The sequence below is a fragment of the Porites lutea genome, chromosome 1 (genome assembly GCF_958299795.1).
Source record: "Porites lutea chromosome 1, jaPorLute2.1, whole genome shotgun sequence".
Taxonomy (NCBI): Eukaryota; Metazoa; Cnidaria; class Anthozoa; order Scleractinia; family Poritidae; genus Porites; species Porites lutea.
The window spans coordinates 42,301,542-42,311,453 of NC_133201.1; the positions used below are offsets into that span (position 1 = coordinate 42,301,542).

General features: G+C 36.3%; 1 protein-coding gene across 2 annotated transcripts in view; it reads left to right on the top strand.

The window, feature by feature from the left end:
- The window catches only part of LOC140951534 (uncharacterized), a 262,305-nt gene that overhangs the window by 42,950 nt on the left and 209,443 nt on the right, over positions 1 to 9,912 (top strand). The gene's annotated exons all lie outside the window — the stretch shown is intronic.

Consider the following 9,912-nt stretch of genomic DNA (forward strand, 5'->3'; position numbering starts at 1 on the left):
CCCTCCTCGATCTACTCAGCCTCATTCAGTAATTGTTAATTAATGAACGAGGCTGAGTAGGATATGAAGAATTATGCAGATCGAGGAGGGTGTTATCCACAGCGGCCGAAGGCCGATGTCGGCCTCTGTGGATAACACCCTCCGAGATCTGCTTAATTCTTCATATCCTACGAAAGCCGAATTTATTAATTGGTTAGTTATTCATTCAAAATAATTCCTAGTTTAAAAACATAGCTAAAATATGCTTTCCTGCATCGATGTTAAGTTTATCTTCGATAGTGTATGTTTAGGTTTGTCCAGCTCCCCAAATATTCTCCAAATAACAGATGTCACCCTCCGAGTTGTCTTCTTGCTGTTTTTGCTATGTTTTTAGCCATTATTTCGCCTAGTTCCAGCTGTAGTTCTTACTCTTGAAACGAGCGAAGTGTCCGCCATTTTAGTTTTCACAACGAAAACAATTCAACCTCCTCCCCAGGTCTTCTCGGTTAACGGCGCATTAACCTGTAGAAGGCTGCATTTTTGACGTCATTTCCTCGTTAAACACAAAATTCTTCCAAATTTTGTGATCAGTAACTGGTTATGGTGAATTATGCGTGTGCTTTTAGCCAATCAGAATTGGGGAAATATTTTGAATGAGTAATAAATATTATTACTGCTAGATCATAACAAGATACAAAACAAAGAAGAGTTTTATGCATGTGCAATGTGTGAACCGTCTCATGGGCACTATTAAATATGCTTGAAACTGAAGGTGATTTGTAATGGCTTGTGTTACAATTTGAGGATATATTTGCCCTGAGAGTAAAGCACGTATTATTAGAAAAGGTCCACTTTAGCGGTACAGGGTGTGGTCGCCAACATGTAGCCGAGTGATTTTGATAACCCGTGAAATAACTAGTACAATAATACGCACTATTATGCACCAATTCCATTTTCATTCTTTTTGTTTTCATGTAGCTATTTTGTACTAGTTAGTATCTTTTTCACGGGTCAAGCAAAATCACTCTAAAACACATCAATAATTAAACTCTTGAATATTACTTCTTGCTTTCACAGCAAAGCCCAATGACACACATTGGTTCCCCTCGGATGGACACCAACATGGCCTCTCCGTACAAAACTCTATAAATTTGGGTAAAAAGTTCCTCCAAATATCTATCTCGCTCATAAAGCTTACCCGCCGCATTAGCCTCACCCGCAGGCATTCTTAGGGGTGCTACCGCCGCATAGACCTGAATCTTGGCCAGACTGTATTGAATAAAATTATATGATCGGTTATCTCTCACATTCCTGAGTATTACCTTGGAGAATTACCTGAGGTTTTTTAACCAAGACAACCTCGTCCCCGGGGCGCTTTTCCTGGCTTTGGAGGTGGAGCCCCCACCTCAAAAGCCGGAGAAACGCGCTCTGGGGACTAGGTTGTAACCAAGAGTTTCTTTAGAAAATCATTTTCAAGATGTCAGTGTTAGAGCTTTTTGTAATAATAATAAAAACATCACAAAGTTTTAAATTCATCTCTTTGGTCTCTCTTTGATGCCATACTCGTGCGTATTATGAAAATGAAAGGAGGTGGTTAGATAAAAGTTCCAGAATAATTGTTTTTTTGTTTTGCCAAAAACACGTCACGAAGTTCTCTTTTGAATCGAATAGTTTCTGAGCAACGTGCTTGCTTTTATGTAAAAGGTACTCCTACACCATTGGTTGCCAATGTTTGGATCTATATTTTCTACACCCATTTTCAATTCCTGTTCACTACTAAGAGGAGTGGTGCGGCGTCAATACTAAGTCTTTAATGATGGGTAATAATAATTGTAATTATAAGAGCGCTAAAACTATATACATATTCTAAAACGCTGATAAAAGCTGACAAACATTACTGACATAACAGACAGTACACTTAGAGAAAATAAAAATACAACACAACAATCACTGTGCACGAATTGATTCACTGGACCTGCTTGAAACTTGAACACTCCGGATACTCCTGATAACTAAGGGGAGAGTGTTCCACAGTGAGGGGCCAACACGTGCGAAGGTCCTGTCCCCAAGGGTCTTACACTTTGTGTTGGGGACCTTAAATTCGTAGCTGCTATTAGATCTTAAGTTGTAGGAACCACTCTCCTTTAAACTTAAAAGCTCAGTAATCCGGGCAACAGAAAATTTGTTTTCTACGCGGGAACGCTTGTGGAATAAAACATTAATAGCTGACCTGTACCCCATCTCTTTCTTCATCCAAAAAGTCAGAGTTGTAAAATAGTTCCAATAACGATGCTGATGATGGTGATGATGCTCATGATGATGATGACGATGGTAATGGTGATAGTGACGATAATGATGATGGTCTCACTTTGAGTAAAACAGCCATAGATATTCCCGACATCACGACAATCTGATTTTTATCGTTCATGTGAGAAAACTTGACCTCCTCTCCCTGCTTTGAAAAATCCCAAGTACGACAATGATTATTATTATTATCAATAGAAAATACATGTAATTAAATCATTAATAACAAAAGCAATCGAAATAGAGTTATGCCGAACATTTAATGATATAACATGTTGTATTTTATTTGGTTGTACTTTATTTACAGAACTTCGTGGTCGGGATAAGCGTGCACTTCCACAAATCTTCAGATTATTTCTAATACCCCAAAAAATCCCTTTTTAAATCAAGCCACCCAAAAAATACTTGCCAAATTTTCCTACCCAAAAAAATCCTGGAATCGAAAATTTCATCCCCGTCACTTGAAATCCGGAGTACCTCCCCCCGGGATTAATGACAAGCATAGATCAAGCAAAAATTTTTCTCTTTTTTTTTTTCGTTTTTAGTCGAATGCAGCCCATGAGTTAGGATAAAAGTTTAAGTGCTTAGTTCGGGGAACACTGGTGATATTTGCAAAACTGGTTTCATCTTTCCTGCGGTTTTATTACTGTAATTCGACAAGAGAGAATTCCAGGAGTCGTTTGATATATTATATATGATATTGTAGCTCGAGCGAAGAATTAGTGTTAGGGTTAGAATTAGAATTAGGATTAGTCTGTCGGTATCAGGTGTTTTTGGAAGAGAGGATAAAGAGAGAGGATAAAACGGAGAGACGGTCGAGCTACAATCGCGAGGGAAGAAACTCCCTCCGCTCTCTTTTCATGCCTCCCCTGTCAGCCCTCTAAACTCTCCTTTCCTCTAACCCCTAAGGAAGGCCTGATACTCAGGCTATCTTCCCAGGTAACTTAGCTTTCAGGTTCTAACCATGCGTTTTTCAATTGTCTTGTAAGTTTATTTCGCCTCTTAACAACTTTTATTGCAATACTGAAGACAATTCTTTCCTTTGTCTACATATTTTTTTGATCCAGATTTAAAGTCCATTGTCTGCAGTAAATTCAAAATGCATAAACGGGAGCTTCGCTTTTAGCTCTGGCTAAATCTATGTATATTAGTAACAAAAATATCCTGCAGACAAACTTGGAACGAGATTATAGACGTTGAATGATTCATTATCATTCAGTTTTAATTTTCAAAGTCTTAAGTCGTTTTTTGACGCAAAAAAAAAAATCACAAATGAAATGGCTAATAGCTAATAAAACTACTCTCCTTATCTACTGCAGTGTACACTGGAACCCCGCCTAATGTTCACCTCGGTAATACGGTCACCTCGTTATTACGGCCATTTTTTCTTGCCCATTCGTGTCTGTATTAACGGAGTTCCACTGTATATCAAAAGTTCATAAGCCACCCTCGCACGTTTTTCACGTTTTATTTTAAAGATGGGTTTACATGTTGGATTTTAGAGTCCAGATATAAGGAATCAACGATTATTACCAAAACTTTGTATTATTGAATAAATCGCTTTGAAACAAGTTTTTGTAACACTGTTGGCAAACGGCACAAATTACTTAAGCATAGGTAAGACATTTAGCATCTTTTAAATTCTCAGGATTGCCAATATCCCTTGTAAGAGCAGCTAACTGATATGACCAGGCTCTGAGGATACAAAAATGAGCAAACAAACAGACGAACATTTCCAAGACATAAATGGTCTAGAGATATTATGTGAAAAAAATGAATTTTTTCCTCTTCTAAAGTTTCAAGTTTTTTTCTCTGTTTTATCCGCAGAATCTGTAATAAGCGTTTGGCTTAGTTGTTTCGTTGAACGGTTCCTGTCGCCTTTTGTCTTCTTGGTGGCAATTACAACGACAAAAATAAAGCTATACTTTAAAGTAGTCTGTAGATAAACGTAGCTCGTTCCTTCTGTTTAATAGACCTTGTCACGGTTTTTTCGACACCATCTTGATGAGTAGGCAAACGGGTGAGAAATTATAGTGTTTGTATGAGAATCTAAAATCGAATACTTTCCGTAAACGGCTGTTCTGAACAAAATATCAATCGTAAACTAAAGCTACAAAGCAAAGGATTGTCCTAAAACAATTTGGGGGCGTCCCTGTCCTTAAATTTCTCCAGAGGCTTTCTTTAGATTTTCCATATATTTGTCTGTAATTTTCCCAGGACTTTCTTACAGACAAATGTATAGAAAATTTTAAAAAGGGGTTCTAGGTCTTCTAGTGCATGTAACGCCCTCAAAATTTTTCAGGAGAATCCTTAGGAGTGAAGCTTTAGTTTACAAATCATATTTTTTTCAGAACAGTCGTTCCAAGGAAATTATTCGACATTAGATTCTCATACAAACACTGTAATTTCTCACGCGCTTGCCTACTCGTCAAGATGGCGTCGAAAACCGTGACAAGGTCTATTGAATGCAGCGCATTAATTTCTGCCTAAAACTGTCATTAAGTATGCATTGACATTGTAATCTGGTTTTTGAAGGCTATATTCCCCTCATGGTTTGTCAGACTTCTTTGAGCCACAGCAAAAAAACAAAAACAAAAACGGTACGCCACGTGTATGTATACATACTTAGTTTACATAATGAGAAGTGCCCAAAACAGATTATCATTGTAAGCCAGCTTTTAATGTCAACATCAGCAGTGAAAAGCTAATGCTTTATTAGCTGTTGCCTTTTGTATTCACACATTACTGTTGAGAATTTTGAATTCTTAATCTCATTTCCAGACACCTTGTAAATTTTTTTATATATAGTCTCGTCGTTATCTTCAACGGTCACTTTAGATCACTTTTGAAAATGTATGTTGAATAGCACACGAAACGTCAAGTTTATCAAAAATGCCAAAGCTCACAATGTTTATCATCGCTCTTTGTGTTTTATTTTTGATCAAACTACGATGGCCTAAGAACAAAAGTCTCTATAGTGCCCAGCACTTTATTTCTATAATGCTCAGTATTGAATCCTTCCTAAGACATAAAATTAGTCTGCATATTTTTGTGGTGAACGCAAAGACATGGGGAGCAATGTCAAGGGCATATAAAGGTCATGAAAGGTGTCACTTAGATCCTCGTTTTAAGCCAAGTGTGTTTGCGTGTGACGCGTCTAGACAGCCTTGACACCGACAACAAAGATCTTTGGTGTACAAAAGCATCTATATGATAATAAAATAAAGGAAAAACTCTTCAAAGAACCAGCATTGACTTATTTCTGTCATATAATACAGGAATTTCGTAACTGCATATTTTTTAAATAAAATTTCCTCGTTACTAAGTTTGCAAAATTTTATCTGACCTCGGAAAGAACAAAAAAAATGTACCGTGTACACTCTACAGTATCCTTTCTTTTTTTGTTGTTGTTGTTTTATGTTGTTTGTTTTTCTCACTGTTACATTTCATAATCTTTTAATCCAATGGTCATATAGTTTGTGGTCGTTTACGGATGCTTTTTGTTTTATTGTTTTTTGAGATTAGCTATCGCGCCTTTAAATTTCTCCTGCAGTGTCGTCTTTCCTTGTTTATGTTTGTACTGTAATGTAATTTTGTTAGGGGTGGTAGGGTCACCACTCCAGTGATTTTGTCGTTCAAGTAGCACCCATCCTGAGGCACTTTAGATTGTGATGTAGAGTTTGGTGTGCTGGTTCTTGTGTTCTTGTGTCTGCAGCGTTCTGTGTCGTAAATGGGCAGCCCAACATTGCAACCCTCTGGTGCTCCCGATCCTCGAAACAATGAACGAATGTATAAAAAATAAAATAAAATAAAATAAATATATTTCTCTCTTCTGAAAATCTCATTCTTTTATTCTAAGAGAACGTTAAAGGCCTTCAAGTTAGTAGTTTTGTTAAACCTTTTCTCCCGTGGTTCGTCCCCTTGGCGACAAATATGAAGGAAGATAACCCTCATATTTTAAGAGGGTGAAACCAATTACTATGAACAGTAATCTCCCAAGTGCCCCTCTAAAAACAAAATTAATAATAAGAAATTACAACAATCATGATAAAAAGCCTATGTACAAATAGTGATGATAATAAAACATCTTCAAAGTTCTAGCAATTTAAAAAATTGAGAGATGTCAAAAACGAATGTTCACGAATAAATTGGTAAAAAAGAGAATCAATTTACGATGATATTTAAAACCACGCAAATTTTAAAAATCAGAATAACTTTTTAACTTGAAAATTGTCCACAGTATGTTTTGAGGCGGCGTTAATTATAAAAAATAGCTGACTATATATTTCAATACATATTTTTAAAAATTTTTGTCGAATTAAGCACATGAGCTGGAGTGAATAAAATAATTTTCAGTTTGGTTATTATTGATGATATTTAAAAACTCGCTACATCATTATTTTGATTCTATTCATTTTTACCTTTAGACAATACTGAATTAGTCTACAAGTCTTATCAATTCCTACTAATTTTTTTTTAAGTATGTATTGTTATTATTATATGTATTGTACTATTTTATTCTTTGTTGTCTAAAAAATATGGAAATATAATAAGTTGCTCAATATAAAGGTATTGGCCTCATCACAGTAACTACTGAACTATTTCTCTCTTCAGAGTTAGCAGGTCCTGATTGTGACTTCTACAGGTAAGCCATTATACAACGTGGTCAGTTTACAGCTTTTAAATAGTGAACTCGGGTCTAGTTGACTTTAAACTATTGAGACAAGAAATTATAATAATAAAAACATCCTGCATATAGCTAGAGTTAGAAAGAGCAAACAGATATGCAGCATGGAGTTAAAATTCGTTTATCTACACCAAAACAGTAGAAAAAAAATTAATAGTGAACTCGGGTCTAGTTGACTTTAAACTATTGAGACAAGAAATTATAATAATAAAAACATCCTGCATATAGCTAGAGTTAGAAAGAGCAAACAGATATGCAGCATGGAGTTAAAATTCGTATATCTACACCAAAACAGTAGAAAAAAAATAAGATTATAGAAGTTGAATGACCATTATCATTCAGTTTTAATTTTCACATTCTGAAGTCATTTTTTGACACCAAAAAACATTACAAATGAAATAGCTAATAAAATTACTTTCCCTATCTTTTCAGTGCATATCAAAAGTTCAAAAGAATTATTAGCATTGAGCGGTTTATTAATCCATCCATCAAAACCTTTTAGCCACCTTCGCACGTTTTATTTTAAATGTGGCTTTACAAAGAGCACTTATATTTTAAGTGAAAAAATTTCCGTGAAAGCAATACAACGATAATGTTGGCTACCCTTTTTCTTTCCTTTTTTTTAGATTTACGACATATCTTTTTAAAGGGGCTATTCACGCCATTTGCTATATCTTCTTAAAAAGCTTCAAAGTCTCTTCGCATCAATAATATATAAAAAATAAAAATGTGGTCCATGATTACATTTAGGCATTGAAACTGTTTCCTGTCGTCTTTTACAACGAATGGCAAGGACGGATTGGGCAAACGCTTTCAAGTTTTAATGCAATACCTGCAAAAACATAAAAATTATTATGTTTAGTGTCCCTAATGAAGTTTGTTTGAAATTTTCTTCATAACTCTACAGGAGCATTTTGTGTATGGGTGGCGACGCCACCACTGGTTGCCCGGCGAAATGACGTGTGAGAAACGAGCGAAGAAATTCTATACTGATGACACGTCAATACCCAGATGAGGGTAGTACTTCTGATTGGCTGAAGCAAATTTCCCTTGCAGCACGACCAATTAGAGGCACTACCCAGATCTGGGTAGTGACGCGTCATCAGTATGCAGCTTGTTTCTCAGGCGTCATTTCGGGGGAAACCAGCGGTGGTGTCGCGAAATGTCGACTGCCAGTTCTCAGGCCAATTAAAATATTGAAGATCATCGTAGATTCTAACGTCAGTGATTGTATATTGAGTGTATATCATCAAGGTGACTATTTAACCTTTATACTAGCTCCGTTTTAGCAAATTGTGACACCATGGGTCTTTCTTTCTCATTAGAAAGGAGCATTCAGGATGACCTCGATTTTATACTTTGGCCTGTGCACACTTTTTGTGCAACTGTCTCTGGCCACAGGTGAGATACACTCTTGAGTGTGATAGCTAAAAAGGAAAAAAAAAATAGATTAACTAGAAATAAAGCTAATTAGTATATACACACTCAATGATCTTGGTGTTTTAAGCAATCAGATTGGTTCGCTATCTCGGACTATTCAACATTAGTAAAATCCAACTAGTGGTCTATTATCAATGCTGCATTCTGATTGGTTGAGCTGCTACTAGACTATATGTTATAGCCCACTAGCAGCGAAAAGCGCGGGCTTTTTGGCGGCAAAAAAGGATTAAAGTCTAGCTTTAACTAGCTAAAATTCTTTTATTCTCAATATTTTTGACCAACTATTTTGATTTTACTAAAACAATTGTTCCTCTCGCCCTCATCACCTCCTAGCGAGTGGATAATGTGTGAACTCGGTGTTTTTCCCATTTTTTTAGAGAACGATCTTTTAAAAGTCGACAAAATCCTAGAGTTGCCTTTTTTAAGGCAAGAAAAGACTTCGAAGGATTCAAAACGACGTTTTTCCATTTTCTGTAGGCGAGTTTTGTGCTTGATGGATTGTTTACAACTCTCGTTTATTCGCGTAGAAGAGGCTGTTTCGTGAACTCAGCGTTTCCTAACAAGTAAAATTTGGCCCCAAAATCGAAGTTTATTTTTGAAAAACAAATTCTACAGGAAGACGACGTCTTACGTCGAGCAACCGAGCCGCCATTTTTGTCGGTACTTCATGCGAAGAACGACATAACAAAGCTTTTTGGCTATAAACTTGGCGAGTCAACAGAAAACAACATGGCTCTACTTTTTTTCTCAGCTAAGGAAACAATTCAACCTTTTAACGGTTCCATCTAAACCATAAAGCTGTTGTTTGCGAAGTGATAAACTTGTGAATTGCTATGTTTGAAAATTCTGCATAGATCTAATTTTAAACTTTCGTGTGATTTGATCCGTCAATCAAATCGTACTTTTTAATGGTTTCCTCTCTGATTTTTCTGAGTTCACGTCGTGTGTATATACTAAACAAAGGTTCTTTTCAATCTCGGTGAATAGTGGCTTTGGGAATATTTACCTTGCCACTTCGCGACTCGCTAAAATATATCGCCACTATTCACCTCGATTTCAAAGAATAATTGCTAAACAGACTTCAGAGCATTATTCAAGAAATGTTGCTTTTTTACTGCTGACGGTGGGTCGGAAGGCCTCGAAAGTCTCGCACTAGGAGGCGACTCGTACTTGCTCTTTCGTCGACTAACTATAAAATGGAATAATGCAGCACTGTTCCTGTTAATACGCATACTACTGGGACGCTACATAAAAGTAAATACTGTTTCTAAGCCAAACTCTGTTGATTCCTGCAAAAACAACAACCACAACTGACAACAAAAACTTCGTGACCGTATATTGCAACTTAAGAAAAAAAAGCTTTCGAATTCAACTTCATCTCTGTTTACATCTAATATTTTTTAAATAGGTGAAGTGGTTTCAGTTCTTCTAAGGACAAAAGCAGACTAACTTGTTTGGCGCGCTGAGCCTCTTCCTGCAAGCAGGTTACAATACCACCTATA